A 12,418-nucleotide genomic window follows, 5' to 3' on the forward strand; every position below is an offset into this window, starting at 1 on the left:
TCAGAGATGTAACTCTCCATGGACTCCTTTTTTGGCCTGGAGAGATTGTACAGTTTACTAGATGGAAAGGGGGTGCCAGGGACCAAATCTATGGCACAGACGTAGGGCCGGTGAGGTGGCAAGGATAGTGCATGGTCCTTGCTGAAAACCTCCTTGACGTTGTGATATTCAGGGGGTACAGAGGTGAGATCAATGGGTTTGGGGGAATCTGGTGCCCTAGTAACTGTGGGGGGTACAGCAGAGTGTAAGCAATGTGAGTGACAGAATAGACTCCAGTTAACGATAGACGAGTTGGCCCAATCTATGTGAGGGTTATGGAGCTTTAACCACGGAAAACCTAAAACGAGTGGCGACATGGGTGAGGGGATAAGGTACAGGGAGATAATCTCGTGATGGTTACCAGAGAGCTTGAGGGAAACTGGAGCAGTACGGTGGGTGACTTGGGCTAGGAGTCTCCCGTCTAAGGCAAACACATCTTTAGGTTCAGGAAGAGGCTCAAAGGGGAGCTTAGACTGCATCACAAAGTCAGAGTCAATGAAATTGTCATTCGCACCAGAATCTATCAAGACCGGAAAAGAGGCCTGAGACCAAGAAATAGTACCTTTGACTGGGATGCGGTTGGAGGAGGCTGAGTTGATAGAGGTATGGCTCATCAGTGCTCCCCCTGTTGCTGATGAGCCAGGTCTTTTGGCTGAGTAGGATAACCGGCGCGGAAGTGACCAGCCTGGCCACAGTAGAAGCAGAGTCTCTGATGAAGACGGCGTTGACGTTCTGATTGGGTAAGCGTCATCCTTCAAATCAAATCAAATCAGGTTTTATTTATATAGCACATTTAAAAGCGATTTTTGGTCGAGCCAAAGTGCTGTACATGTAATAAAAACACAATTACTACAAACACAGTAATCGACAATAAATTACAACAGATATATCTTAAAAACAAAATAAAAATAAAACACACAAAAGTCAGGAGTCGTGCTCCGCTCTAACTAGAAAGCCAGATAGAAGAAGTGTGTTTTTAGTGTAGATTTAAAAACCCCTAGGGTCTGGGCCAACCTCACATGGAGGGGCAGAGTGTTCCAGAGCCTAGGGCCAGCTGCTGCGAAGGCTCGGTGCCCTCTGGTTTTTAGCCTGGTCTTGGGCACTACCAGCAGCAGCTGGTCAGCAGACCTTAAAGCTCTGGCTGGGGTGTAGCGCTGGAGCAGTTCAGCTATATAGGCCGGAGCCAGCCCATTTAGTGCTTTAAAAACAAATAAAAGGATTTTAAAATCAATTCTGAACCGAACTGGAAGCCAGTGTAGTGAGGCCAGAATAGGGGTGATGTGGTCACGCTTTTTGTGGCCAGTCAGCAAATGTGCAGCAGCGTTTTGGACTAGTTGTAGGCGTTTAATTGAGGCCTGGTCCATACCCACATACAGAGCGTTACAATAGTCCAGTCTTGAGGTTACAAAGGCGTTAATAACCCTTTCCAAGTCTTTAAAAGATAAAAACGACTTGGTTTTGGCCAATAGTCTTATTTTAAAAAAGCAGGATTTTACTACGGTGCTGACCTGCTTGTCGAATTTAAAAGTGTCAGTGAAGGTCACTCCAAGGTTTATGACCGTGTGGAGGATGTTTTTTTTTTATAGAGCCCAGAATATCAACCGGAGTGGCTGGAGGTTGCGGTCCAAAAAAGATGACCTCAGTCTTGCTCTCGTTGAGGTTGAGAAAGTTTTTGCTCAGCCAGGATTTTATCTCTGCTAAGCAGTCCATCAACTGCTGTAGTGAGTGTTTGACATTTGCTTTGAGAGGCAGATAGATCTGTACATCGTCGGCGTAGCAGTGGAAGGGAATGTTATGTTTTGTGAGAATTGAATCTAGGGGCATGGGCTCCTCCATGAGGAAGGGAGAGGCCTTGGTAGCAGGCGAAGCACTGGAAGGCCAGGAGTCTGGAGGATGAAGACAAGGTCCAGGGAACGCAGGCTATCTAGGAAACTTGGACTGAGGGGGAAGGGAGGTGGAGCTATGCTTTCCTGATCTCTCCCTACGCCTCTCGCGGAGGCGGTTATCTAATAGTGTCGCTAAAGAAATCAACTCCTCTAAGGAGGAGGTTTCATCCCTGACAGCTAGTTCATCCTTTAAATCATCATTTAGCCCCTTACAAAAAATTCCCAGCAAGGCCATGTCATCCCAACCGCTCTCAGCTGCAAGAATGCGGAAATCTATAGCAAAATTAGCAACAGAGCCTGAACCCTGGTGGAGTGAAAGGAGTCTTTTACCAGCCTCCTTCCCCCTCACTGGATGATCAAAAACCTTACGCATCTCTGCAGTAAAAGACGGCAGAGACTGACTGATAGGCGAGTTGCTGTTAGATATGGCAAGGGCCCATGCTGCTGCTTTATCACTCAGTAGGCTCATAATAAAAGCAACCCGAGATCTATCAGTGGAATAAGTGAATGGTTGTTGCTCAAACACAAGACTACATTGGTGCAAGAACTGACTACAAGACCCTAAATCTCCTGAATACCTGACGGGAGTGGGATAAAGGGCTCACGAGGATTGCAGGGCTGTCGTTCCGGATCAGCTTGACGTGGAGGAGCAGGATCTGGAGCTTGAGCATTGGCAGTCAGCGGGCGCATGGAGAGATGTGCTGCGACCTGATCCATACGGCCTCCGAGGTTGGTCACACCGGAGGTTAATTCCTGAATCGCTTCCATTACCTTCTGCAGGGCTCTGTCATGATGCCCTATAATCAGGGGTGCACATAACTGGTACGCAGGTACGCATGCAATCTGAAATGCGTAACGTCACTTGTGTCACAAAGCGCATTTGCGTACCGACGTACTTGTGAAGCTTTTCCAGAAGGCGGTTAGATCACCGGTCTCCGTGTGCTGTGCACAGACAGGGCTGCTGTTAACGTCGGTCTGTACAGCAGCCCTGCGCTAAAACAGCTGATCACAACGTTCACACGCTCCGCGGTCACGAAGCTCTGTACTCCACTACCCCCCCCCCCCGTTGACAATCGCCAGAAGTTGGAGTACCAAATACTGACTCCAGGTACTCATCCGAGTACCTCACTGAGAAAGTTGTGTGCACCCCTGCCTATAATTACACCTTGGGCAGCAAGCGCTTCCCTGAGTCTCTCATTCTCTGCAGGGTCCATGTGGCCGGAGAATTCTGTGACGTATGGATACTTGGACCCCAAAGCAGAGACAGACACAAGTAAAGCTCAAGGTGTTTAATAAATAATAGGCCAAGGCAGGTACTGAAGACAGGGATCTGGCTGGCTGCAGAAAGGTCCAAAAACAAAGCAGAGGGAAAATGTCCCAGGCTAAACTCAAAAAGTTGCTCAAAAACTGCAAAGAAACAAACCAAGACTCAAGGCTGCAGAAAGGCACTCTGGATCGTCAAACAGCATTTCATTCTCTGGCAGAGAAGTGAGGTGAGGGCCAGGCTCTTAAAGAGCAGGTGATTATCTGAGTGGGAACAGGTGTGCCTCATCTGCAGCCAGGAGAATACCAGCCACGCCCCCTGTCACACACCAGCCCTGCAGAGAAGGAGAGACAGAGTAGTGAGGGGTCAAAGGAGCAAACAGGAAATAACACAACAACAACAAAACCCATGCATAAACATAACAGCAGGCATGTTTAAATTGGGTACACATCTAGATTGTAGAAAGATAATAAATTGCTCACAGTAAAACAAACGGTGAAATACATACAGAGGAATTAATATCAAATAGGCGCATTAGTAACTTGCTCTTCCCTAGTAGTAGGGAAGTACTATTCCCTAGTAGTAGGGTGACGGTGCCCAGCCAACGCTTAGAGCGGCACAGGGGAACAGATTGCGGAGTTGATTCTTAATACGTACTTTTAAGTTAAGTGTCTTAACCAAGCGGCAAACTCTGGGGAAGAGCCGGGACGCCAATACGGAAGTGCCACAAACTGCAGTTCATATATTGGCCGATAGGCGATGACTGCAGAAAGGAGCAATTTCCATAGACCCCCATGTTAAAATGCCCATTTTCACAGCAGAAAAAAAACGTTTCTAGCCCTGGCTGCAATACATTTTATTATGTATATAGTTAGATTCCACCTTCATGATTATGAATCTGTGAGTGAATTGTTTTCTAACATGACCCTTTTATTTATATTAGGTCTTAAAGTTTTTGCATAAATTAGGGCGTGGTCACATTGAGTGACAGCTCTGTCAAGTGACTGCTGCTGTTAGCTTTTTGTCTCTCTGCTAGCTGCTCCGTCTCCGTGAAGCTACAGCGACTCTGCCTGGTCAGTTCATCCAGGGAACACAACTTGACCCCGGCCGTGTTTGTTTGTTCTTCATGCTTATATATGGGACTATTGTGACTCGCTCTGCGGTTAAAACAGACGGTGCATGAATGCCGTTTTGCGGTAAGTGAAATTCGAGTACTTTATTTATGTGTTTATGATTTCAATCAGCTACGTAATGAATGTTAAGGCTTGGGTTAGCGTGTAAGCGAGTGGTAGCTACATCGGTGCTAACGATGCTAATCTTAGCCTCCAAGTTAATTTAAAACCATAGACTGTATATATAAAGGTTAAAACGAAATAGACAAGTGTTAAGCGTTAAGTGGGATAATACTGTAGAACAAAAGGCTTCTGTTTGAGGTTGATAAAATAAGGTCATCATTGTAACTTAGAGAGATATTTTATTATGTAGGTAGGAACTTTATGCATCCTAAGGTTAATTTAAATTGGCTATGCTCAAGTATGTAGACAAGCTAACGTTGAAGTAGTGTATGTGAAATCAACCTCACAATAAGATGTGTGTATATTACAATTATTAATGTCATATTTCAAGATGATTACTTAGATATTACAATATGGTTGGTTGAGCTGGAGTTCATTATTGAGCTTACACGTTAACGTCACAGTCATCTGAAGAACGAACCCAAACCTTGTTGTTTTTATTAATTGCATTACCAAATTGGTATCAAATAAACAGTAAGCATTGGTAACACAACTTCCAAAGTTACAGTAAAATAAAAAGGACCATGACTCGGACAATACACAATCCAACATGTTCAACAGAAGATAATAAGTTATATTGTTTGTACACATGGTTCTTTACATATATATCTGTTTGTTTAAAGTGTCCAGGTGATTCGACAGGCTGGACCAGAGAGTGAGAGACAGAACTGGACTCCTCACAGCAGTGAACTTCAGCACAGGTACAAATACTCTTTTTTCATACTGTACAAAGAATCAAGAAAGATATTGGTTTAAATAAATGAAGTATTGACTTTAATACACTGATATACATTCCATTAAACAATACTAAATACTAGATCACCTACACATCAGTGAAGTTGAGGGTTTTTTCCATGCAAAGGGTTACATTTAGATGTTAACAAGCAATATGACTGTCAGCTTTCTAATTTAAGGTATTGAAGGCAAAGATATTTAACGCATAGTGAGAACTGCTATTTATCTCTCAATATTGTCTGTAAAAACGTGGTAAAAGTTATTCTTTCAGTGAGACAACAGAGCAAGCTTGTTTTAATAACAGTTAAATATTATTTTGATAATAAAATACATTTCAATGTTGATGAATTTCATACTGTTCATTCATAATCTGATTGTCTTTGTAGCTCACTGTTGAAATAAAAAAAAACATTACAATTACAAAATAATTATATCTACAGCCCCTAAACACAAACACACCTCTTTCATAAATAACACACTTGTTCTGCAATAATATGCTTTATGTTTCCTGTAATTTTTGTTAGGAAAGGACATGCCTGAAAGACACGACTCAACATTTTCTCCTTCTCTGAGGGTCAAGAAGAACATCCAAGAGGAAAATTAAAAGCTGATGTTATGAGATGTTAAGACCAGTACAGGACATTCACTAAGAAACTACTTTTATTGTGAAGTCAGCTGATCGAATGCACCTATTTCCACATCTACACTCCATCAGCTGATTAATTCTATTTGCCTCACTTTATGAGCTTCACAACATGTACCTTGTACCGCAGAGTTTGCAATCTCACAAATAAATGGGGCCAATCTTCAGTCAGATGTGAATGTGTAATCTAACATTTTCAGTAAGAACAATGGACAAAAGGAGTGCAAATACAAATTCAATTTATTGAAATCTGAACCAAAAGTTAATCAAACATGTTTTAAATAAAAAGCACATATGGACAGAAGGTGTAAACCTATTAAATGTATAAGTAAACACATTTAGTCAAATAAAGTGACAGACAAGGCCTGTGCAGTTGGTATCAGCTATGCCCAGCATGGGCTCCTCCATCAGGCCTGGTCCTCCCTCAGTCCTCTCCAAACCAACAGACAGGACATCCATCACACGGAGGTTTCTCCCTGAAGTCTCTGCAGCTCTCTGGACACCACGCTGTCTCAATCCGTCCACACTCCACACTGAATATGAGAGGGGGAAAATGAAAATAATAAATGCTTTAGACAATAAGAAATATAAAGTTGACTGTTGAGTTGCTCAGTTTTTTTAGATTGTCAATACTATTACTGTATAACTAATATCCCAGGTTAAGAGGCACCTTCAAATAAAGATTGGTCTTTAAATACATTTTGTCTTTTGAATTGTTTGTCTAAAGTCAAGGATCTAGAACTGGTACTTATAGTTTTAATGATACAGTCTGGTTATAATGCTGTTTGGAGGAGGCCTCACAGGTAAGAGCACTAACTAGCTACCATCACATGTACTGTACCTTAGCTTGACTTAAATGTATTAAACGTATAATTAAGTGATAGCAAAATATAAATAACTAATGTCATGCAAACATATGAATATTTGCTTGATTCCAGTGTTGCATTTAGCACATTGCATACAAACGTTAAGGGATTTTAAGATTCTGAAGTATTATGCTAAAAACTCAATAACTTAGATTATTATTTATAGTTTTGCTGAATAGTTTCATGTCCGCTTACCTTAGAAACGTAAAATGTGACGGCAGTGTGCAGATGGGGACCATGTTAGCTTAGCTTCTTAGCTTGAGCTAGCTCTGTTACTTCCCAGCTGGAGGCAGAAGGTCCCGCCTCGGCTCCGCCTCTTTGCCTTTATTTGGAGCAGGCGGGAGTTACGGGCCGTCTCCACGGCAGCGTTAAAAAAATCTTGGAGGTGGGCGTATCTGAAGCTTGGGGATTTTTTTGCGATCAACCAATCACATGAATCTCCCGCCCGCGACATACGAAGCCAAAAATCCCGAAGTAAACTGGATATAAACTCCCCAAAACAGGCGAAAACATACCACTGTCTCTGCCACCTCCCTCCATGCCTGGCTCCTCCGGTTTATATCCCGGTAGTTCTGGTCATAAAGCACCGGGTGATTGATTCGCTACCGCTAATTTCTCCTCCATTTTTTGGAATATGAGGAAATGATCTGCGGTATGTCTCTCCCAGCATACACGCCGTTTGATTGGCTAGAGCTTGAACTGTCAGATTTGCGTACACGGGATTTGATTGGCTGACGCTTCCTCCTCAGCTTCAAAAGTTGAACATTGTTCAACTTTGGATCTTGAAAATCCTGAGAATCTCCGCTCGCCTGCCCACAATGCATTTCGGCGAAAGCGAAAAAAAAGTGACGTCACCCCATTCAAAGTGAATGGGCAGAAGCGTTTCAAGATTTTTTTAACGCTGCCGTGGAGACGGCCCGTTAGACTCAGACGTCACTGTCGAGCCGTTAGTGGCCGACTCCGCCTACTAAGGGCTTCTCGGCAACTCTGCAGAATCCTATGGGTGACGTCACGGACCCTACGTCCATTTATATATACAGTCTATGGTTTCTACCCATGGATCCAATAAATATTATTATAGATATAGTTAGATTCCACCTTCATGATTATGAATCTGTGAGTGAATTGTTTTCTAACGTGACCCTTTTATTTATATTAGGTCTTAAAGTTTTTGCATAAATTAGGGTGTGGTCACATTGAGTGACAGCTCTGTCAAGTCACTGCTGCTGTTAGCTTCTTGTCTCTCTGCTAGCTGCCTGCTCCGTGAAGCTACAGGGACTCTGCCTGCTCAGTTCATCCAGGGAACACAACTTGACCCCGGCCGTTTTTGTTTGTTCTTCATGCTTATATATCGGACTATTGTGACTCGCTCTGCGGTTAAAACAGACGGTGCATGAATGCGGTTTTGCGGTAAGTGAAATTCGAGTACTTTATTATTTATAATAATATAAATTGCCCTTATTTGGAGCAGGCGGGAGTTAGACTCTGACGTCACTGTCGAGCCGTTAGTGGCCGACTCCGCCTACTAAGGGCTTCTCGGCAACTCTGCAGAATCCTATGGGTGACGTCACGGACCCTACGTCCATTTATATATACAGTCTATGGTCTTAACTTAACCACTGTTAACAGAATTGTATCGGTAAGCACTTGATCCAAACTTTGCCCAACACCATTTGTGCGAAAAAATAGACTACATGAGCATGACAGGGCTGAGTCTATCTTTAACAGCAAATTGGCGCTGGCATGCATTAAAATGTCGATGTTCCATTCGAAACAGTAAATACAAGAAAAGCAATAACACTTCCTAGTTAAAAAGCAGTAATTAATAACTCAGGTGGTATGCTTACTTGTTTTATGATGATTTGAAGTAGTTCAGAAGCAAGCACATGTACAGCTGCCGCAGAATCGCTGCTAGGGGTGGGAGATACCACAAAATCTGGATTCGATCCGATACCAAGTATTTCAGGGCCAGTATCGCCGATACCGATATCGATACCGATACTTTTTAAAATGAAAAGCGTCTTATGTACTTTCATATAGGGGAGAGCTGCATGATATGATTTTTGAGCTGAAAGCATCATAAATAGACTAAATCTGAATTCATTTTCATGAATAAAGACAGGACAGTTTTTATAGAAAAATAAACGTTTTATTTTTGCTAATTTAAAGTGCAAACATGAAAAATAACAATACAAAGTGGCCACAGTAGCGAACTGCCTTCTTGCACACATCACAGTTCGCTAAGTTTTCATTGGCAGTTGTGAAATAGCTCCACACAACGCTCCTCTTTCTCTCAGCCATCATGCGCATAGATATATATATAAACATATATCTATGATCATGCGTGTGTGTGTGTCGACACTCGCGAGTCGCTGGCTGCTGCTGTCAGTCAGCTTGATAATCGGCGTTCAAGCAGGGAGCGCATATGTACTACAGCGTCTCCAGCGCTTTCGAGCGGCAATGGCCGGCCGTGGCCCAACCCCACATTCCCCTGATAGGTGGAGAGTTGGCCCAATAGCCGTAACGCCACTTCTGTGACGTCAGTGAAGTGTTCAAATCTGGATCAGTTTTTATCAGATCCGTTGCAGCCCCTTTTTTAGAGATTTGGGTATGGAGGAAAATAGAGAGGGTTGTATTTTCTGACACTTGGTGAGTTCCCTGGAACACCGGGGACACATATTCATGTATAAAAGACGTACAAAAGTGCATTTTGCATGATAGGTCCCCTTTAAGATATTCATTGCTATCAGGATGTTAAGAGCATTCCATGGAATATAACAAAAAGTGTATCTCGAGCCGGTTTCTCAAACTTACCTACCCTACCTTTAAGTGTTACTTATTTAAACGCACATTGAAAATAAATCAATTTAGGGCAAATAAATTACCTTAGAAAATAGAGTTTTATTGACTTCACCATCGGAACCGTTTTTACAGTGCAGGTGTGTTTCCCTTTCTTCTCTGTTCGGAGGATGTCAGTCTTTTAGCCTCAACAAAGGACAAAATGTGGCTTGCAATAGACTAAATAAGGCTAGGTTTTAACCATAGCAGATGTCTATAAACATGCCTTTTTGCATCCCATAGCAAACTGTTGCACTCTATTAATTTATTGACTTTGGTGATTGTTACTCGAGTAGGCCAATTGATACTCAAATGTCAAATGGTGATGGACAATGTTTCCACAACGCCATATTATTCAATGTTAAAGATGCCATCCACAGTATCTGCCTAGAGAATTACGCTTTTTACTTTTCAATTTTTCTTGTTGCAAATGAAAAAACAAAAGACGCACTTCTACTTCTACATTATGAACCAAGCCACAACTGCATTGTTGTTGTGGAACCCCGTGTTATGCCCTCTATCGATGATTCTTTGAAACCTTGAATGACTAAACTAATTACAAATGTCATTCAAATACAGTCCCCACAGCCAAATCAACATTACATGTATTTTGCTCGCATCTGAGGCAACACAAGGCCTTGTGCATGTAATAATAAAGCATCTGCCACTCAAAGGGTCTTGGTACCATCCCAGCCCCTGCAGTCAAAATGTGAAAGTGTCGCTGGGCAAGGTATCTAACCCCAATTTGCTCCTGAAGGCAGCTGTATGCAAGTTGCTTTGAATAAAAGCATGTTGTTTAAAAATCCATGCTTTCTTATAACCCTTAATATTTACACTTAACATATATTTTTACTTTTTAATTTTCAAAAGCTAGATATTTTTGAGTTTCCTGTAGCTTTTACAAGTTAAGTTAAAAGCGAAAAATAAATGGTTCAGCATTCGACAGTTCAACAGTGGTTTTGTCACTCATCCAGATTCTGCAGTCTGGTAAAAACAACAAACTCTGACACATTTATAAAGTGCATACTGCGGTAATAGTGTCAGAGTCGGGGACAAAGCACCTGTGAGGACAGATTATGTTCAGCTGGGCATTAAATTGTCCCTTTACTAATAAACTACAGTCTGCTGTTATGATAGTTACACCCCCCCGTGGGTGCTCGTGACTTGCCTGTGGTGTGGGTCAGCAAAACAGTCAACGTTGGCTGTGGACCTGTCTCTGTGGGGAATTGAACTTTCCCACTGACACAGCAACACTGAATTTCTCCTCGCTGAAGAGGTGAACTCCTTTTGCTTCCTGAGTAATTACACTCATTATCTTCCCTGCTAGCTTCTGACTGAGGCGGGGGTTTTGCGGCTGAAGGGGGCTGAGATATTGAAGTTATGGATCTAAAGTGAAAGCTTGGGGATTATGTAGGACGTCGCCATTACCAGTAGGCATGGGCGTAGGAAGCATCCTCAATGTGGGTGGGACAATTTGACGGGGGGTGTGGGCAGGTGGTGGACCTAACATCCTCTAGGGGGGTCCGGGGGCATGCTCCCCCATGAAGATTTTTTTTTTTAAATGTAGAAGTTAAATGCATCAATCTGGTGCATTTTGAGAGCAAAATTAGGGACTAAATCTATGGAAACATCTCTCAACAACACCCATGTGAAACAGAACTGTAAACAGACTTACTTTTTCTTTATGCATATTTTACAAATCACTCCCCTTTTAAACTGTATTTTTGTTTTACTGTCCTATAGTAGGCCTATGAGTTGGAATTATTTCATACCTGTTATTCTCTTATTTTGTATAATGATCATATAAAGGTGTGCCTTGGAAATATTTGTTTACATAAATGATGACCAAACCATTTGAGACCCACTGAGATAACTTAGACTAAAGTTAACTATCTAAACACTCAGAGTCCTTTACCTCCCTGAGCTGACAGGAGAGAGCTCTCCTCCTCCTTGTTGTAGAAACAACTCCTTATGTACGTTAGTGCTCTCTCGTGCGCTCTCTCTCTTGCTCGCTCACACAAAATGCACTCGTGCCACACACACAGCCGAGCTTGAATGACACACAAAGACCCAGGTTGCATTCGAATAGTCCATTTAGCTTAGGAACCTTCCTAACGGAGTGAAATGACCCGGAAGTCCCTCAGTGGCAGCCATGATAAGTGCCGTTCGAATTCTCTAAAATGAAAGGAAAGGAGGTTTCAAACTTCCTTTATAACCTCCTTTAGCTTAGGAACCACTGGACCTCCCTAACCGACAGGAGAGGAGAAAATGCTGCCCCACAATGCCTTGCGGCCGCGGCATTTAAGACGAGGGAATGTCCGGTCGTTCACGGAAACAATCGATTATGAACGAGAAATTATATCATGAAAGTTACGGTTCAAAACGTATGTGGTAAGTTGCCAAAGTGCTTTGTTTTGAACGTTCATCAGTATTATAATCAAAAAGAGAAATGTGAACGTTAGTTTTGACTGAAATGATCAAATAAAGTCAACATTTCACAGTCTTTACTAAGCTGTGTGGGGTTTGTTCAACTTTTAAAAAGATGTTTGAATGGTTATATACACAGTGATAGATGTTAAGGACTAACGTTTATAATAAATACATTTGTATTGATTTTAAGATCTTTTCATTGTTCACACAATCATACGTATTGGGATCATTTGTATTAATGTGGACCGGAGGGAGAGGGTGACGAGCATAAGTTTCACTTTCCTTTTTTATTTCAATTCCAACTTTGGTCATGAAGAATATGTTTCTCTGTTGTCCCCGTTCATAAAGCATAAAACAACAGCATCAGAGCACGGTGCAGAGTTTACAGTAGTCCCTCGTTCTTATTAAACATCCCTGTTGTA

The sequence above is a fragment of the Trematomus bernacchii genome, unplaced genomic scaffold, assembly GCF_902827165.1.
Source record: "Trematomus bernacchii unplaced genomic scaffold, fTreBer1.1, whole genome shotgun sequence".
Lineage (NCBI taxonomy): Eukaryota > Metazoa > Chordata > Actinopteri > Perciformes > Nototheniidae > Trematomus > Trematomus bernacchii.